The 19,788-nt window shown below is 40.3% G+C and overlaps 1 protein-coding gene across 2 annotated transcripts in view; it reads right to left on the minus strand.

The window, feature by feature from the left end:
• Positions 1 to 19,788, minus strand: part of EDAR (ectodysplasin A receptor) — a 194,240-nt gene that overhangs the window by 47,292 nt on the left and 127,160 nt on the right. The window lies entirely within an intron of this gene.

A 19,788-nucleotide genomic window follows, 5' to 3' on the forward strand; every position in this document is an offset into this window, starting at 1 on the left:
GGGGTCGAGCAACCAGCAGTAAACAACTCCCTATCACTCTTTCTTTGTTTATTTTATTTATTCTTGATATACCATCAAACATCTGAACACACTGAGGCAATTTTTAATAAAACAAACAAAAAAACAAGGGAAAGTTGAGGGAAAAGAGATAGGGAAAAGGGAGGGAAGGGAAAATCATGGAAGGAAAGCACACAGTGTCATGTCAGACAGGTGTCAAAGAAGGGAAAGCAGATAAGTAAAGATACTAAAAATGTCTAACATAAATAATTATCCAAAATGGATATCAATACTAAAAAGAAAAGCTCTTTCTTCCCACAAAGATTCAAAATAAGCTAATAAGATTTTTCTTAGACTGAAAATAAGAAGCACTGACTAGAGAACTTTCTTTTACAATGAGATATCTTTGGCTACTCTTGTTTTTCTTTTAATTCCTTTTCAACTCAATTACTGTATTTGTTGAAGGATTGTATCGATCAATGAGTGCTCTGGAATCACTTCATTCATAAATTTGTGGAAGTAGTCTGCTGCTATCAAGCTGTAAGGGAAGCTATTCCTAGAATAGATAGCAGATGACTGCTTGCTTGCTTGCTTGCTTATGCATGGCACCTCACCACATACATCAGAGGCCAGCAAGTCTGAAATAATATAATTCAGACACATTTTTTGTGAATCAGATGAGTTTATTATATACATGTATATATGTGTTAGTCCCCCTCTATCATTCCCCTCCTCCCACATCTCTCTCCTTTCCCACATTGTGCAATATGGTGGTAAGATAACAATATGTGACCCTAGCTTTCCCCCCTCCCGGCAGACTACAATATCCTGTATAGGGCGTCAGCACCTCAGGTCAGGCCTAATCCCAAAACTGGTATCTGGCATCTCATTTCCTGTGACTCAATTGCCAACATCCTATTGTGATGTGGAGGATTACATGAAAGAAAAAAAATGAGATTTGTGCATGGTAAAACCTATAATTCAATACAGAAAGCAACAGTCCCAGCAGCAACATGTCCCACAAGGTCCTGGGGATAAAGATAGGGCCCAAGTGACCCCCCATCAATGCTTCCCCCTTCCCCTGCCACAACTTTGGCCTCACGGCAGGGTTGGAGGAACTGGGAGTGGTACATTGGCACAACAGTTGGTGGCCTTGATTGCTAAGGGAAGGGTGAGGGGCATGATTGGGACACAGGGATGACAGATCTGGAGGAGTTGCCTGCTGATTGGTGGGCTTACAGCAGCTGGGGGAGGGTAGAGACCAGGGTCTTGTTCTAAGTCTCCATATTTAACACCACTGATGACAGAAGCTGGAGGAAGTGTTCATCAAACTCCCTCCTGGGCTTCATGCCCTCTCTCACAACTGCTAGATCTTCTAGCATACCAGCCAGCAGCTGCCTAATGCCTGTTAGCTCCTGTTGCTTGCCAGCAACCTCTGCCCTGAGCAGAACCTCTTATTCAATAATCTGTCATCCAGCCACTGCAACAGTCTCTTCTTCTTGTTCCTGATCAGTATGGCCAAGATCTTTCTCCTGACGTGTGGGGTCCTCATCTCCAAGATCTTCCGGCATTGGTGTTTCGGCAAGCTCCCGCTCCTTTTCTCTCTCTTCCTTCTCCTTGACACCTGTATCCTGGATGTCTTCATCTTCCTCTAGAGGCGGCATGTTGACCTCTTCTGCTGCTGCTGGACCCTGATGTTCCAGGAAATGGCGCTGAGGAGCCTGCTGTGAAGGGCCAGCAGCAGCATTCTCTGCCTCTAGGGTAGCCTCCTCACCACCACCCTGTGCAGCTGCAGGATCTGAGTGAAAGGAGCAAAGGACACATTACCATGACCAGATGATGCTTGACCGGTCTGCCCTCCAAAGGGAAAAGGAAGCAAGTAGCAAAACACTACATTTGAGAACACCAGGGAAAGTTTATTTTGAACTGCAGTAATTGATGTGTGTTGCTAGGTAAACTTTCACAAAAAGAACCCTCCACAGTATTCCATTTAAGAAGTATGACACACATGTATAGTACTTGATCCCCCAAAGTCAGAGGTGCCATCACCCCAATTTTCCTAACACATGTCACTTGCTTCCTTTTGCCAGTGGAGGGCAGAGGTGACTATAGTCGGTAAGCGCCATTTAACTGGCCAGGAGCTATTCCTGGCTGGTTAAATAGTGCTGAATATCAAGCCCAGCATCTCTATTACATAGCTTGATGGAGGCATCTGTATCACTGGGAGGTATGACAGTGAGACTTTTGTCATGGCATCACGAGGTTATTGACACAGAAACTGTTAATTTGCTGAGCAATAGCTGTTTTTGTAAACAATATAGAAACCCAAGGTGGAGCAATGCCTAATAGTAATGAAATGGTTTGTGTTGGGAATACTAGTTACACAGTGGTGACTATCACAGTGGGTACAATGTGGAGGTATTGTGGGGTTTGGGAACATAAGAATAGCCATACTGGGTCAGACCAATGGTCCATCTAGCCCAGTAACCTGTTTCCAACAGTGGTCAATCCAGGTCACAAGTACCTGGCAGAAACCCAAATAGTAGCAACGTTCCTTGCTACCAATCCCAGGGCAAGCAGTGGCTTCCCCATGTCTGTTTCAATAAAATGCTTGGAGGGCAACCAGAAGCAGTTGTTCTGGTGTGAATAACTGTCACCAAATAGGGAAGAACATGGGTGAAAATAGGGACGAAGGATGGGGGCCCGGGTAGAAGGGTGACATGAAGGTGTGGACTAGTGTTTTGTTCTGGGAAAATAGGTGCCGAGACTCATGTTGAGGAAACAGTAGGCAGTGGGATAAGCAGGACTTTATTTCAACCAGTAGAACATGGCCTAGCCTAGCTCTACCTGGAAGGTAACTGCTTCTAATCTTAGAGTCCCAGGTTCAAGCCTAGCTGATGCACCACAGAAAACAAACTCAATCCCAAAAATTCAGTTGTATTTTTTATCTCAGAGAACCATAAAGGGGTTGAAAAGAGATGTTTTAGAGATTGGAGAAAAAATGGCTGTGGGCCTTTCTGGTGTGTACTGGCTGAAGAATAGCCCTGGTGTTGTCAGACCCCTGTACAAGATATGCAGCCTGGGATGTGATGGTATGCACAATCTTACCTGTGTACCTGTGAGCAATGTCTCGACCACAAACACCTGCCACAGTTGCAGAGTCAACTGTGGCCAGAAGCTCTCTCCGGTGACATACCAAGGGTGAGGTGGTGTGGGCGATCCACCCTGGGTGCAGGCATCAAGGGGGAGCACTGAGCAGTCACACGGCTGTCGGCTATGCTGGTCCCCTGCAACTCCTTATTCCAAGAGAGATTCCCCAGCTAACGTGATCAGATAAGTTTGGATTAAATGTTTTACATATACTTATATATAGAGTGAACACTTAAGAATAAATTAAGAAAAAGTTGAAAAAGGACCAAAGACAACAAGGGAGATCAATTCACAATGGAGTAAAATATTCACAATAGTTGAGTTTCTCTACTGAGGTCCAAAAAAACTTTTAGAAAACTTTTTCTCTCATAAATTTTAAAATATGGTTAGGTGTGCTGTTTAAACAAGTTATCTTGATTTTTGGGCACCTGAAACAAGTTATATGTTGCCAAAGACACTGAGCATTCTATAAAGGAAGCACAACTCAGTTCCCCCTATATAGAATGCCATTCAGCATTGACTGTTTTCGGCAATGAATTTTGAATGCCATTTATAGAATCTGGCACTATGTGTCTTGTAGCATTTACATGTATAAATAGTGGCCTTTACTCATGCATGCCATTTACATGTGTAAATGCTACACAACCATTCTAAAATGATTTTGTACATGTGTTCAGGAGGAGGAGAAGGGGTGGAGACCAATTTTTTAATGCCTATCAGGGAAGCAGGGGAAGATGATCAATGGTACTCATTTCAGGAGAAGTATCAGAGAATGGCTTTTTCTTAAGAATCATAAACAGGAGAGCAAATAATAAATGTTGGGTCTATGCAATTAAAATGGGCATATTAATAACTAGAGCTCCACAGTGACCTCACTGACAGGAACATTAACCAAGGAAATGTAGCTTCTATGCTAGCTACACAAAATTCTCTATGCTAACTGGCCTACATTACAGATGAATGTGCCAGCATGCCTCAATGCTCTTCCCAACTTCCATGAACCCAAAACGTTGCTTGCACTAACTCTCTCATCTCAGGCAGGCCCCCCACTCCTTACTCCATCAGAATGTTATGAATACATAATGGAAGGAAGATAGAGCAAGCTTCCCTCCTACTCACCATAGTCCAGGTAGCTTCAAGAATGATACTAGCTGAGGTCTTGCACCACTTTGCTCTGGGTGCATTAAATAATTTAAAGACATTATCATTTCCTTTTTTTCTGCTGACCATGCACCTCCCTAGGAACTCTAGTAACTCTCTGGCTCTGGGCATATTCTTAAGACTACTTTGAGGCCATCAGATATCAACAACCAAAGCTATTTTCATGGTTGTGCACATCAGCCCCTTTAGTAAAACCACGTAGCTTCAGATTCCATTTCCTGCTGGATTCAAGGTACTTTAGAAAAGCCTCCATAAAGTTTCTCATCACCAAGGTGAGATGAACTAGCCTGTAATTTCCTACTCCTCTCTATTGCCACTCTGAAGAAAAGGGACAATATCCACTCCTGTCCTACGAACCACTCCTGTCTCCAAGGATCCTTGGAACATATCTATCATCAGCCTACCTGTTAAAACTTTCTATTATATGGTTATGGTGGTCTCATTTACTCTTACAATTTCCTCAATGACAGTGCTACAGATTGCTGTACGGAGGAATCAGGTTCAATTTCTGGCTCGGGTTTTTTGCTTCCCAGATGGGCCAGGGAAATGAAAGCTGTAGAAGCATTATCAGAGCCCCTGGTGGAAGAGAGTCATAGCCAATATACAATGGTAACACCTATAGGAGGAGTATATTCAAAGCAGTTATGTGAGTAACCTATGGAACTCTGTAAGTCTAAGTGCATTGAAAATGAGCCCCTAACTAACGGCATAATTCAGGCCTCATTATCACACATGATACAGACGAAGCCAAAACATGGCTATGTCTTTTATGATTTAATTCACTTTTTATAATTCATTTCTAATTTGCTGTTAATATTGAGTTTTATTTATTACTTCATTTTTATTGAGCATTAAATTATTTATTACCTTCTATTGTGGCTTCACTTCTGTTTTGGGATCAAGGAGCCCTGGTACATGGCCATAGTCTGAAGATTGTTGCTGCAATAACTGGGCTAAACGTAGGTGGCAGGGGGTATGAAATAAGAGGAAAATCCCTGAATTTGCAAATGAAGGCTCTCAGTGCCAAATAACAACTGAGTTTTCAAAGGACTGGGAGGAAAGAGGTTACTCAAAAAAAGTAATACTTTAATCCATGTTCCAAATCAAGGGATGGATTTGTCTTCCACATTCACTAGGTTTGCCTTATATACAGGTATCTATATCTATATATATATATATATATATATATTTATATATAGCACTTTCTAAATCAACGGTTGTAATTAATAATAAACCTTTATTCGTGTAACATCATTCAAGTATTTTCCATTATTATTCAGTACAAAAACATTAAAATCCACTTACACAAACCACCTCATTCCAACAATCATCCACAAACATACTATTGTGCAAAGTTACAAAATATCAAAATACAAATAATATTATAACATTAATAACATTCCATAGAATACGTTATATCAAGGACCACTATCAATCATCTTTATACCGCTGTCATTCTTCTTTGTACTACTTCTATCAATAAATGGGTCTCTCCCCTCATTAATTATGAATTCCAATAATGTTATCAGTTCTTATAACCACATATCCATGATCTGGCTGCATAAATTATACTAGAAGACAGTTGCAGTTCTCGATAAACGTATACTTCCTTTGTTCTTATAACCAAAAGTTATTCAGCATAATCTTCAAAATCCTTATTACCACTCTCAACCGGCAGGCTAGAGGAATGTAATTCAATGTTCTTCTCTGCCGTACTTCCACCTGGTTTTATTTAGTGGTAGTAAAGTTCCATTTACTCCAAGACCCTACACGCACGTGTTTCGCTCCATTGAACGTCTTCAGGGGTCATCTTCTGAACAAACAATAATACTGTATTAAAATCTACCAAACATAATACATGTTTTCGACAAACTGTAAAGTAAAATCTCTTACCGGCTTTCACAGGCAGTTGGGCATTCGAGCGCAGGTCGCTTGCAAGTACCTCAAAGATGCCTACACATGCGCACCAGCAGTGTCAGGACCCAGTATTTAAATACCTATCACTAAATACTGAGCCACTCAATTTCCTTATTCAACCCCTTAGGGATAACCGTATCCCACCTGAAAATCAGGCGTTGTTCCTTACGTAATAATGTTAAAGGGATATTCCCACCTCTCATTCATATATATATAGCAAACCTAGTAAATGTGGAAGTCAAATCCATATATACATTTTTTTTTGGGGGGGGGGGGGGGGGAGGAGGTTATATTTGATGCTTTGATGTTTCATTGCATTATACTTTGTATCAATGCTTGTGTGTACTATTGCCTTTATGATTTATTAGCCTTGCCATATTGCTCAATCTACAGAAGAACAAAATGGTTTACAATAAAATAACAATTAATAATCAGGAAAGAGCTCCAATTATTAGACAGGAAAGAGCATATACATACAAGATCAAACATACCAAAAACAAAACCAGATACACAGCACAAGTGGGTATCTGTATTATAATCCACTTAGATGTGGGAAAAACTCCCACAAATAGCTTAAATAAACAAATGAATTAGTGCCCTATTTGCATGTCATCCTACTTAAGTGGACATTGTTGGAATGTTCCAACCAGGGGGTAATGAGCACCTCTAGAGCAGGGGTTCTCAACCCAATCCTTCGGTTGTCAAGATATCCACAAATGTGCATGAGATAAATTTGCATGCACTGCTTCCACTATATGTCAACCTATGTCATGCATATTCATCATGCGTATCCTGAAAACTGAACTGGCTGGGTGTGTCCCAAGAACTGGGTTGAGAACTTCTGCTCTAGAGGAATAGTGAGTGTTTCTAAATTCTAGGTGAAGATGAGAAGAGAAGAATTTCCAGGAAGCACCCTGGAGAACTGAGACAGCAAAGAGCTGCAGAAGCTGTCTCAGAAGAGGGAAATGATTGTAGCAATCTTTGCTTCAGGGCTAAGAAAGTGACGTGTAAGGCATGTGAATTGACAAGGTAAAGGTTGTTTTGTCTGTAGAAGGTCATCAGAATATGGGACCTGTAATTTGTTTATCATCTGAATTCAAACATTCTGATAATGCAGTAGCTGTGCTTATCTGAGATTAAAGTTTTGATCCATAAGTGTTGCTTGGATAGCCAGGTAACCTTCTTATTGAGCTGACATCTTGCGTTGGAAAAGAAGTGGCAAATACTCAATGTAAGTAGAAGATTCATGTATCTTTATCTTACGTGTACCTTGCTCTCCAGGGATGAAATTTGGAATAACTTTATTTTTTTCTCTCTATTACTTTTAGATGAGGGTTTACAAAGATTGTATTATTACTTTGAAGTTTGTTGGTCTTCTGTTTGGGGATCAGAGTGGGGGGGAGAGGGAGTGGGAGTCAGCCTGATGGGAGCTCCTGGGGCCAGCTCTGCTGATCCTCCTATATATAAATAATGTCCTAGTGCCTCCACCTAAGGTGAAAAGGTATTGGGTAGGATTTCCCTCCCTTTGCCTCAGGAAGTACAACAAGCCCTAAGTGAATTCAACTCTCTCTCAAAATCTCTTACAGCTCTCTTTCATCTGTTCTGCTTTCACTGACAGCTTTCCACAGAACTCCCTTAAAACCTCTAGATAACACCTCTTGTCATTTGCAATCTGTTTACAGAACTAACTCTTAAAACCGCTTACGCTTCTGTCATCTGTGATCTGCTGACACTGATAGAAATCACATAACCGCTCTCAAAATCTCACAACCCTCTCATGTGAGATCTGTTCACACTGATAGACCTTACAGAATTGACCTTACAGAACTGCCCCTAGGCAGTTCTGTAAGGTCTTAGAAAACGCATCCCCCTTCTTCTCAGCACCACACAAACTGATACATTTACTGAGAGCTTGTTCTGGTCCCTCAAACATGACATCATCAAGAACTGACTGAAAAATCACACATATCAAAATCAGGGGCATATCCAGACCTTGGCGGGAGGGCGTCCAGAGCCCGAGGTGGGGGGGGGGGACATTTTAGCCTGCCTCCACCAGCCGCCGACCCTCCTCCATCACTTTTGCTCCCCCCCGCCACCGACGACCCTCCACCACCACTTTTGACCCCCCCCCCCGCCACCGATAACCCTCCCCCGCTGCCTCTGCCAGGTACCTTTGCAGGCCGAAGTCTTCTTCAGCACTTGTCTCCGGCGCGTTCTCTGATCTATTTCTGTGAGTCCTGACTCCTGACGTCCTGCATGCACGTCCAGTAGGACCTTGTAACATGTGTTTTCTCCCTAAGTAATAGAACCCTCAAGCCAGTTTCAGGTCCTTGAATGTTACTGAGCTACAGTTGGGATGTAACCCATCTGGACCCAGAGCTCTGTTTACTTTTAGTTTTGCTGTGTCCACGCAAACTCTATGTGGCTATTATCCCACTACATACATGCCCCTTCCAGCTCTCTGCTGTCCTTTACCAACCTTTCCTTTGGTGAACACTGAACAAAAATATTCGTTAGCTGTGTTTTTTCTTGGTTACTTTCCACATTCTAATTTTCTCCACTCAGTCTTACAGTAGTACTGCACTGTCTTCTTTCAATTTTTGCCTTCTGTTCGTACCTTCTTCACCTTGACTATCTTCCCTGCTTCTTTCAGCTTTTCCAGTATGGAAATCAATACCTAGTGGTACCCCAAGCTGCAAGGAGAGTCAAGTGTAACTTGCAAGGTCCAGTTGTTCTGACTCTAACAGCATTAGTATGGTTGCAACGGGCTTTTAAAAAGGTATTTGGGTAACCTGGATAGAGTTATGGTTACTATCCTAATTGCCCATTCTTTTAAAAAGATATTGGGGTAACCTACATAGAGTGATCATAGTTGGCAAGAGGAGGCTGGATATTTGGATAGTAACTTTGCTAGTTTCAGTAACTATGGATTACTACAAAAGTTGGCAATAAGACACTGAAGGGGACTTGGTGTTGGAGGAAGACGACAAGGCCTGAAATGGCCTACTAGTAGACTAAGTAGGGGCCAATACTTTAACACAATTTCATCATACTTGAGACTGACATGGAGTGTAGTGGTAGAAAGAAGGGATGGGTTGTCATTGGAATGACATAGGAAATGTCAACAAAACAACATATCCCATGTTGTTGTATGTCATTAACAAATGAAAATGAGCAGAAGAAAAAGGCCATTTTGTGTTTTCTCATTTACCAGTAACAGTGCACATTCTTTGCAAAGGGGGCACACTAAACTAAACAACATTTTTTGGGCTTCTCATTCCTAGTAGGAAGGAAGTGAAAGTTTACATAAAAAACATAGAGAAGGTGGGGTGCTATGGCTGAGGTGAGTACAGGAGTAGCCTAGTGGTTAGTGTACTGAGCTTACTATCCAGGGGTGCTAGGTTCAAATCCCACTGCTGCTTCTTGTGATCTTGGGCAAGTCATTTAACCCTCCATTACCTCAGCTACAAAATTAGACCCTGAGCCTAACAAGGAAATAACAAGTATACCTGAATGTAACTCACCTGAACTACTACTGAAAAAGGTATGACCAAAATCTACATACATAAAATTATATGCTCATTTACCCAAAATGGAAGAATTACAACTGGTCAGGCTGGATGGGTCAATTTGGTTTTGTTCTAAACTCATTTACTATGGCCTTGTTTTGCTATGTATTCATTCGTGTCCCTACTTTTCAGCCACCTCCTTTGGAAACCAGACTGATCTCCTTTTTTTTCCGACTTCTACTTTCCTAACCTAAAAGTTTGTAATCCCTTAGTATTGCTCTTCTTAGCTTCACTCACTATTCAATTGCACAAAGTTTTTGTAGTTTTCCAGTAGTTCCTTAAAGGATTTCCCCATTTTAAGAACATCAGAATTGTTGAAGTCTTCTCTGTGGTCCTTCTCCACCTGGGCTTTTACATTAATCTATTTAAGGAAGATTTGGACTGCCAAGTGCCCTATTATATCTAATGCAGAGAATCTTGAATACACTGTCCTCGCCCTCCCTCGTATTTATTCACTTGGTAATGCTGTGGATGCTGAAGCTACTACTGTATTCTGGACTTCATCCATGCATAATTGTCACATACACTTGTAGTTATAAGATAGGTTTAATTCATTAAGAAAGAAATAAAGATCCAGGTTTTGACCTTGGAAGCGTTCTTGCACATCCTGCCAATTAATACACCTGCAAAATGAGGTTACAAGACAGCAGCTAGTTTCTGAGGATCCTTTGTTAATAGCATTGTATTCGTTGCTTGGAAAAAAAATACAGATATATATGATTAAAAGAATGAACCCAAAAAGTATTGCTATGTCCATTCCTGTTCTCTCAAACAATGGGTGCCTTCAACTTAAAAAAAAAACAAAAATCAGGTTACACCTATGTGATTTCCAAACCACATGTGTTTATTAATTACTGCTAGAAAAAATTCCGTGGGTAGAGAACTTGTAGACTGAAGACAAATAAGAAGATATTGTGTGGGGAAAGGCTTCTTTTTAAGGCCTCAAACCAAAGTGAAGGCAGAAAAGAGTCAATGTTCGCATCTCAAGTTGTTGTTTTTTTTTCTTTGCTATCATAGCAAACATGTATATTATGAGCCTATTACTTCTATATGGTTTCTGATTTTCAAATTCCCTGATATATATTTTCTTCTGTATGCTGGACTCGGTCACATTTTATGAACAAGGCGGTTTTGCATAAGTGCTTCCATTTTATTTGCCAATTAGTATATTTGCATACACAAGGATGGCTGAATTTTGCTTATTTTGTGTAATGAAACAAGACGGTATAAAATACAGATACATTTTCTAAAACGTAACTCAAGTCTACATGGGTAAAAACAGGAGTAATGCAGGCATATTGGCTGAATTTTCCTAAAGGGACTTTTGGGCACTTAAAACTAGTCAAGACATATGTTAGCTTAGGGGGAATTCATTAAGCATTAGGGCCTTTCCATGGGAATTAACACACGCTAAATGCCAAGAAGCCCATTTAATACCCATGAGCTTCTCAGTATTTAGTGCACATTAATTCCCTTAACGCATGTTAAGGCCCTAACATTTATGCGAAGGCCATAGCGAAGCTTGATAAACTCCCCCCTAAAGTCCAGTAAAAAAGTATCACATCATATTACCTTTCATTAACTTTTATTTTTGTGCATTCAAATGGACCAGCATGGCTATCACAATACTTTTTTTTTTAATTGCCTTCAGTACTGTTCTGCACAGAAAGCTCATAGATAAACTGAGTAACCTGGTGTGGGCCCCAGCTGATGGACTCAGAAAATCTGATGTGTGATAGACAGCACAGGAGAGAAGAGGCACTAGAGGTAAAACGTCAACTGGAGATTATTTTAATCGTCACTATGCAAAAAGCCAAACCAATATTTCTTCAACTGCTGTATAAAGTCCACCAGAGAGTGATGCTACAAAACTGCAAAACTGCCATACTGTGCCCGCATGCGTTGGCATTTTTGCACCACAGCAGTTTTGACGTGCTGTTTCTCTCCGTGCTTACTGCTGCATTTTCAGATGTGCTCACTACATATTGTACTTGAATACTGCATTCATTCGATACCATGACCCCTGAGGCAGGCATTCATGCTGAAACACAGATCCGCGTCGGGTCTTGCAGTTTTGCTGGTTGGTTGAGACGGTTAAGCAACCATAAAAGTTGGAGAATGTTGAAATCTTTAGAAGGGCTGTTAGCTGTGCTTAGTGAATGTTGTTTGTTCAGATTGGTATAACCAAGGAGGGACATATTACATACTATTTGCATGTATTGCTGTAGGTGAACTAGCACAAAGCAGGGAGTTCCAGTAGGCAATGAAACTGTGCCACTTTGTGGCTGTCTCAATACAAAGACCTCACTTTGTTTCAGTTTTGCATATATTTATCTTTTGTTTGTTTGTTTGTTTTTATCATGTAATTGAAGATTTTTTCCATGAAGTATTTTCATGTGACCTCATCGAGATGATATATTTCATTCCTTTTTTGGTAAAGGTCTTGTTTCATAGATTAGAACAGAAGACAACTCTCCCCCCTCTTCTAGTCCCTTGTTTAGGTCCCCAGGGACAGGATTGGCACAGAGAATATAAAGGAGAACAGAGGATGAAAGGGAATGGGAAGGAGAATATCTTGTTTCTAACAGAACATTCTAGAATTAATACCTTGACTCTATATCGGTTTTGTAGCTACTAACTGATATTGAGGGCAACGTACTGACGTGCTTAGAATTGCACAGAGACATAACATAGTAAAAGGGCACATAAATTAGGTATTTGAAACTTTTCTTGGAATGCAAAGATTTGTTGCTTCTGATTCATACTCTTATTTTCAATAGGTTGGACTACTGTAATTCTTGGTATAGTAGTCTACCTTGACTTTTATTCATCATCTTGCAGTGATTCAAAATACAACAATTAAATTGGTTTATAATGCATGTAAGTTGATCACATAACTCCCCTACCCATTGCTTACCAGTGTCTTGGAGGATCAAATTTAAGTGACTGTTAATGCACAAAGTTTTCTATATAGGTAGTCCTGGCTATCTGGCTAATGCTTTAATATCTTACTGCCCCTCAAAATACCTTCACTCTCAGAATAAGAACTTTTTAGTGGTTCCATTCCCAGTTATGGTTCAACTAGAGGACGCCAGTCAAACTGCTGTTTTGTATCTAGGACCAACTCTTGAATTCTCTTCCTGTTTCTTTTCAGGAAAAAAAATATCATATGAAAAATTTAAAGTTTGAAAACTTTTTTTTCCTTTTGCAGGTCTTTTGTAATTGGTATGATGGCTTATGTTGGCTGGGATCTCTGATAATGTCACTGTATTATTATTTGTTGTCCTTTTTCTATCGGTACTAGATTGTTAGTTTGTATATGTTTGCCTTTTTCCTGATCACTATTATTTCCTTTTCTTGTTTATTATTTATTGTACTTTTTCAATATATTGTATTTGTGAAGGGTGGCACATTTAGTACTTTTAAGTAACCTAAATAATACATTCTAAATAGGATAACATGCACTATTTGCCCTTTTTAACACACAAGATCTGCTTTGCAAATAATTATTTTTTTGCATACAATTTGAGCCATGCAATATTTTATTTAATTCTTAGATAATGAGTAACTACAATGCAGAATTCTGCCACGCAGCTCATTAGCTAAGGAAGCATAGCTAAATTACATGCAAACAACCCTTCCCAAAATGATATTGCAAAACATTTAACACCAAAATCAGGTATACTTAAAGCTTTTCTGAAATTATTTTGTAAGAAGCTGTGCAAAACTGGCATGTTACCTGTTGAGGTATTCCTAGCATATTTCCTTACAGTTAACACACCGCATTGCAGATAAGGCTCTGCACTTCGCTAGTCAGCTGCCATTAAACTGTGCCACATTATTTGCCATGTTAATAGTTAGGAGTGAATTCTATAAATCGTGCCTAAAAAATTGGCACCAAAAAAATGAAGCGCTATTCTATAAACCACGCCTAACGTTAGGCGTGGTTTATAGAATAGTGCTTAAGTCCTGGGGGTTGCATGTAAATTTAGGCACACCCATTTGCACCAATGAAAATATGGTGCAAATGCCCTTGCCTAAACTTACACATGGAACCCCCTTATTCTATAATTGCATGCATAAACCAAAACCATGCCCATAGTCTATCCCAAACCGCTCATGACCCTTCTGTTTCCACGTCCCCTTTTTTGGGATGTGCAAAAGATTTAGGTGTAGATCACATGCCTAAATTTGTGTGCATGCATCTTAATTTATTTTAATTAGTGGCAATAATTGCTTGCTAAAAAGCCAATTATTGGCACTAATTGACTCATTATTCAATGCAATTTTTAGCAAATTTTATAGAATTAGGGGGTTAATGCATAATCAAGTGTGTGACGGCAGTTGCTATTTTCAACCCATTCCCTTCTCAATTCTTTGCTGACAATTAATGTATAGATTAGAGTGTGCTGTCTGTAAAACCAACGTGGACCCACACTAATTCTTAGCACCTGCTAATTCTCACTTAGGGGGCCTTTTACAAAGCCGCGCTAGCATTATTAGCTCACAGTAAAAATCAGCTGGCGGTAAACGCTGAGTTGTCCAGCATTTCCCACCAGATGATTTTTACCGCGAGCTAAAAAACAGTAGTGCGACTTTGCAAAAGGCCCCCTTAGTAAATAATCCCTGAAGTGCACTATTTTGCTATGAGTTTATTTGCACAGAAGTCCTGGTAGCAGACTAGTATGCCATAAAATGAAAATAGAGCGTGCAATTTCCCTCACTTTAGTGTGTCAGCTTCTAAGCATGAGCTGGTACAATATAACTTGTCATTGAGATTATGCTCTAATTACTTTCACTGAACTGTTTCGAACTCAAGTTGTTTAGCATAGGGTTTCACAACAGGTAGAATATTTAATGTCAGCGACTCTAACCTGATCATGTCTTTATACCTGAATTTGTTCTTGTTCCTCTCCCTGCATGGGGCACCAAGCTGTGAATGAGTTATGGGGCTGCCACAAGTTTTCATGGCAGAGATTTGAACCTGGGCCTTCCAGGTCCCAGGCTGCTGTTCTAATCATTAGACTACTCCTCTGCCTCTTACACTGAACATGAACATACATTATAAAAATGAACAAAATATCACCAAATGATATAGAAGAATCATGTCTAGATTAAAGATGTTCAGACTGGTTTGGTGCTTTGCGTTTGAAGGGGTTTATGATGATAACTTGTTTTGGGTAGAGGAGAGGAAAACAAAACCAGATACGAGGCGAAGAAGAAACAATGTGTGTTTATTGTGTTATTACGTGAGCAGATTACATAGATTTTATGAAACATATGATTGCTGAAATTGCTTTAGTGATGTTAGTTGTGACTGAAACATCCTTCATGCACTAGTAATGTTAATCCATTTCCAGGAAAAGTTAGTAATAGGTGGGAGTAAATGGCAACAGTTTAAGGGGAAAGACACAAGAAACTGCTTGGCAGAAAGAAAAGTCCATGATTAATTTGGAATTAATTCCATTCTGGGCTGCGGTCAAAAACATACATTTCGTTTTGGAGGCTTTCTTTTTCTTTTGGGACCTGAGAAGAAAAAATATAGATGGTAATGAGGCAGTGCGGAATGTGATGGTTTAACGATGGTTTAGCTCTTTGTTCATTTTGCTTTATGAGGGACTTAACTATGTCTTACTGTTGCTGGTGCCAGTAAGACTGACATGGAATGTACAAAGTCGACTGCTCTTATCTTTCAAGAGGACTTCTGTTTGGCTGAAGGGTCAGCAAGGAAGAGGCACACTGCAAATACAGCAGAGTTGTCCTGTTGTTTTCTGGAGAATATCTGGCCATCGGGTTCTTCAGCTCTTCACTGTTTAATGACTTGAACTAATTATTTCCTCATTTATATTCTGTAATTCTTTATAGCAGGGGCATCCAACATGTGGCCTGTGGACCAAATGCAGCCCACCTGACCTTGGGAAGCAGCTCACTTGAGATTTGTAGAAAAAAAAGGTTTTACCTAATTAGCTAGCACACATGATTTGAAGTATCACAGAGAATATAAGAACATACTGGGACAGACCGAAGGTTCATCATTCCCAGTATCCTGTTTCTAACAGTGGTCAATCCAGGTCACAAGTACCTGGCAAGATCCCAGAACAGTAAAACAGATTTTATACCGATTATCCTAAAAATAAGATGTGCCTTTTCCCAAGTCCATATTAATAAATAGCTTATGGACTTTTCTTTTGGGAAATTATCCAAACTTTTGTAAAACCCTGCTATTTGGTGCCTGGTGGATATAAAGTCACCGTTTCAGAAGAGACTGACACATTTAGATGAATACAAAAATTCTTGCAACTTACACGCTCATGGATTTCTGATTACATGACCCACTAGTGAAAAAACTTGGATACTTCTGCATTACAGCTATTGATTTTAACTTAGTGAGCTGGTGCAATGTAGCTGCCCCTGAGCTGTGTCCCCCAACTGCTTTCTAGTCCTGCCTGCGGTTGGTTGGGATGTGCTCAGCATACATTTGGTAGCCTGTTTTAGCATGGGTTTCACGAGGTAGACAACAGCATGATTTGTATTCATAGCAGTGGCGTAGCTGCAGGTGGGCTTGGGTGGGCCAGGGCCCACCCATTTATGGCTCAGGCCCACCCAACAGTAGCACAAGTTTAGTGGTAACTGGTGGGAATCCCAAGCTCCGCCAGCTGAAGATTTCCCCCTGATGGTAACAAAAACGCTACTCTCCACACCGGCACCTGCGCATGCTCAGTTTTTAGTGCACGCCTGCTGCCAAGGTGGAAAGAAGCGTTTTCCCACCAGTTGAGATAATTTTTTTTTTTTGGGGGGGGGGAACACTTGGTGCCCAGTTGCCCACCCAATTCTTGCCTAAGCCCACCAAAAATTTGTTGCCTGGCTACGCCCCTGATTCATAGAAGACATTTTTGCCTTTCTCTTTGCAATTTATAGCACAAGCTGGCATATGATGAATCTAGCTGCCAGGTCTAGGAGGTCTTCTGTCTCAGGTTACTCTGTTGTTCTGTGTAGGGCTTCAGTCCACTTTAGCTGGTGTTACATATGACTGGGACTTAATGTTTTCTTCTGCTATTTGAATTCTTCCCAGTTACTGTCTCTGCCTAGTGGTCCTGGAGGAGCTCAAAGGTGGCTTTAGTTGCTTTTGGGGGTTCTGAGTTCTACATTTGCTCGGAGTGGAGGAGTGGCCTAGTGGTTAGGGTGGTGGACTTTGGTCCTGGGGAACTGAGGAACTGAGTTCGATTTCCACTTCAGGCACAGGCAGCTCCTTGTGCCTCTGGGCAAGTCACTTAACCCTCCATTGTCCCATGTAAGCCACATTGAGCCTGTCATGAGTGGGAAAGCACAGGGTACAAATGTAACAAAAAAATAAAAAAAAAAGTTTGGGGGCATTCCTCATAACAAAAAAACACGGGCTAAGGTAAGAGATATTTCATTTAGGAATTTGGAAGGATTCTGCGGGCCAAGCATTTTCCTGTAGTGAAGAAGATCTGTCACCTCACTTGTTTCTGTCTGGCTGAAGGATGAGAAAGGAGGTCTCTTTTGTGTTTAATATTTTTGGTGGTAGTGGAAAGTCTGGTGCAGATGACATTTGATCTTTTTCTGTAATCATGTTTATACAGTCATAGAAACAGTTTCTAGTCCTCCTTATGGTTTGAGTACATAGCTACTATAGTAATTTTGTAAAAGAAACCAACATGTTTTCCTGTCTAAAATGATAAAACCTGTACAGTCTTCTTTCCAAAGCATTTTAACCATAAGGAAAGCAATCTCCTAGAATCCTTTGCACTAAAGCACTCTGCTCCAGTCTGTCCCAGTGGATGCCAGTCATTCTGGACCTAATGTCTCCATTTATTCTCAAATACTCCTTCGCCTTGCCTGTTTTAAGCAAAACAACACAATCAGCCCTCACTAATCTGCATGTGTTGGCTAAAGGGAAGTTTTTCTTACATTAAAACACAGAAAACAATGTTATGCAAAGATCTGATTACTACACGGAAAGTCCCATTTTGTATAAAATGTCTAGGTGAGAAAAGGGACATCCACGATGGGACTTTCACAGCTTCCAAAGGCTTGTTGAATGCAGGGACTGTCCTAAACCACGTATGAGGACGTGCAGGTGTATTTTCAGGCACGTACAGTGGGAATAGCCTTCTGACAAAACATACATGCAAAACAGAGCAGTTTCACATGGTGTATTATGTAAGCAAGCAGTGGTACATACACCTGTAAGTGCCACATTTTATAAACCCACATGTACAATGGACCCAATTAAGGAGTGAGAGTTTCCAACCTCAAATTTAGGCGTTAAGGTGTTATTTAAGGCCAGAGCACAAATGCCCCACCCTACTCATTCCATGAAACCTCCAGTCCAAAAGAGCAGTTAACTCACAACCATGCATGATGTGGAGGAGGTATATATGCCATTGGGGAAATATTTTGAAATGCATGTTTGTTCCCCTTTTAAAACTGGAAGTAAACATATTTTGGAACAACTTACCTTCGTGTATTCAGAATATAACTCATTATATGCTATTTTGGAAAGCAATAAAAACTTAGGCTTTCCAGAAGTATTTAATAAACACTTAGTAGTTCTAGATTGATTTGGCATTATTTGTGAAAACTTATACATTATTATGTTTATTATTGCTTTTTATGGTGCTTTTATGAGTTTTTTTACATTTGTTTTTATTCAGTGCTGTAATCTGCTTTGAACCTGGAGGTTAAGCGGAATAGAAAGACTGGAATTAAATATTTTAAAAGTCCTTCCTCACCATGCCCACACCACACCCCTTCAAATCTGTGCATATTTTAGATACAAACAATGGGTTTCTAATATCATCACTTATACAACTATGACCAACTACACGTATAAACTAACTTTCACAAGGATAAATGCCAACTAAATCTTCTGAAATGAGGTCCATAGCATTTCCACATGAGATTTCCTATAACTAAACACAAAAATTATAGAGCTAATAGCGAACAGAACATAAAAATTTAGCAATGCCCTGTCTCTCCTACTGAGTTTAACTATGATAATTAGTGATTCTTTTATCAATACTCTTAATTTACTTTGAAGACAGACAACCACATATAGCTTTAAAGAAGATCGTAACATGTACATGTTAGGACTTACCATAACAACACCTTTTTGGATTTTTATCTTCCTTTTCAAATGATGCTCATTCCCTTCCCCAAAAAGCTTACAGTCTCAGTGGTATCTGAGACAACAGAAGATAAAGTGCCTTGCCCCAGGTATGTCCATGGGGACAGTGAGATATGAACCCTGGTTTCCGTGGCTGCCAGTGCATTGCACTTATCACTAGTCTACTCCTCATAGAATGCAAGCAGTTTGAAAACAGTAGCAGAAACGCCAACCCTCCCTTTTTGTTTGTTTTCAGTACAGCATTGTGTAAATGTACTGTATAAATGTGGCCCTGGCTTCTCATGCAGTGACTTCATAGTGATAAAGAGGCGTTTCATGGCTACATTAACTTTTGGACTGGCTGTTTCCAGAATCATGATGTCCTCTGGTACGTGATCACAGTGGGGCTCATTTTCAAAGAGAAAAATGTTTCACAAGTGGCATTTGGACGTTTTTCTTCAAGCACATGGACGTCCATTTGGGCATTTTGAGACATCCAAATGCTTTGAAAATAGGCTACATAAAGTTAGGATGGCGCCCTGAAATATATTCTCTCTCTTGCTCATACAATGCTTCCATTATCTTCCTCCAGAAAACTTTCCACTCAATTTTCAGCCAGCAAACATTTCTTTAATCACTGGCCATCACCGGCTGAATTAACCCCTGGGTGTTCAGTGCCAGCACCTCTTTGGTTATAAGCAATGAAAATCCGTGCACATGGTGGCCACATTTTTGCTGCCCTAAATTAAACAGACAGTAATCTGGGTACCATCACTGAATATCACCAATGTCTGGGTACCTCTAGGCTCTGTCCTCCATACCCAGACCACCCCGGCAGCACACGTATAATGCCACTGTGGTCTG

The sequence above is a fragment of the Microcaecilia unicolor genome, chromosome 4 (genome assembly GCF_901765095.1).
Source record: "Microcaecilia unicolor chromosome 4, aMicUni1.1, whole genome shotgun sequence".
Lineage (NCBI taxonomy): Eukaryota > Metazoa > Chordata > Amphibia > Gymnophiona > Siphonopidae > Microcaecilia > Microcaecilia unicolor.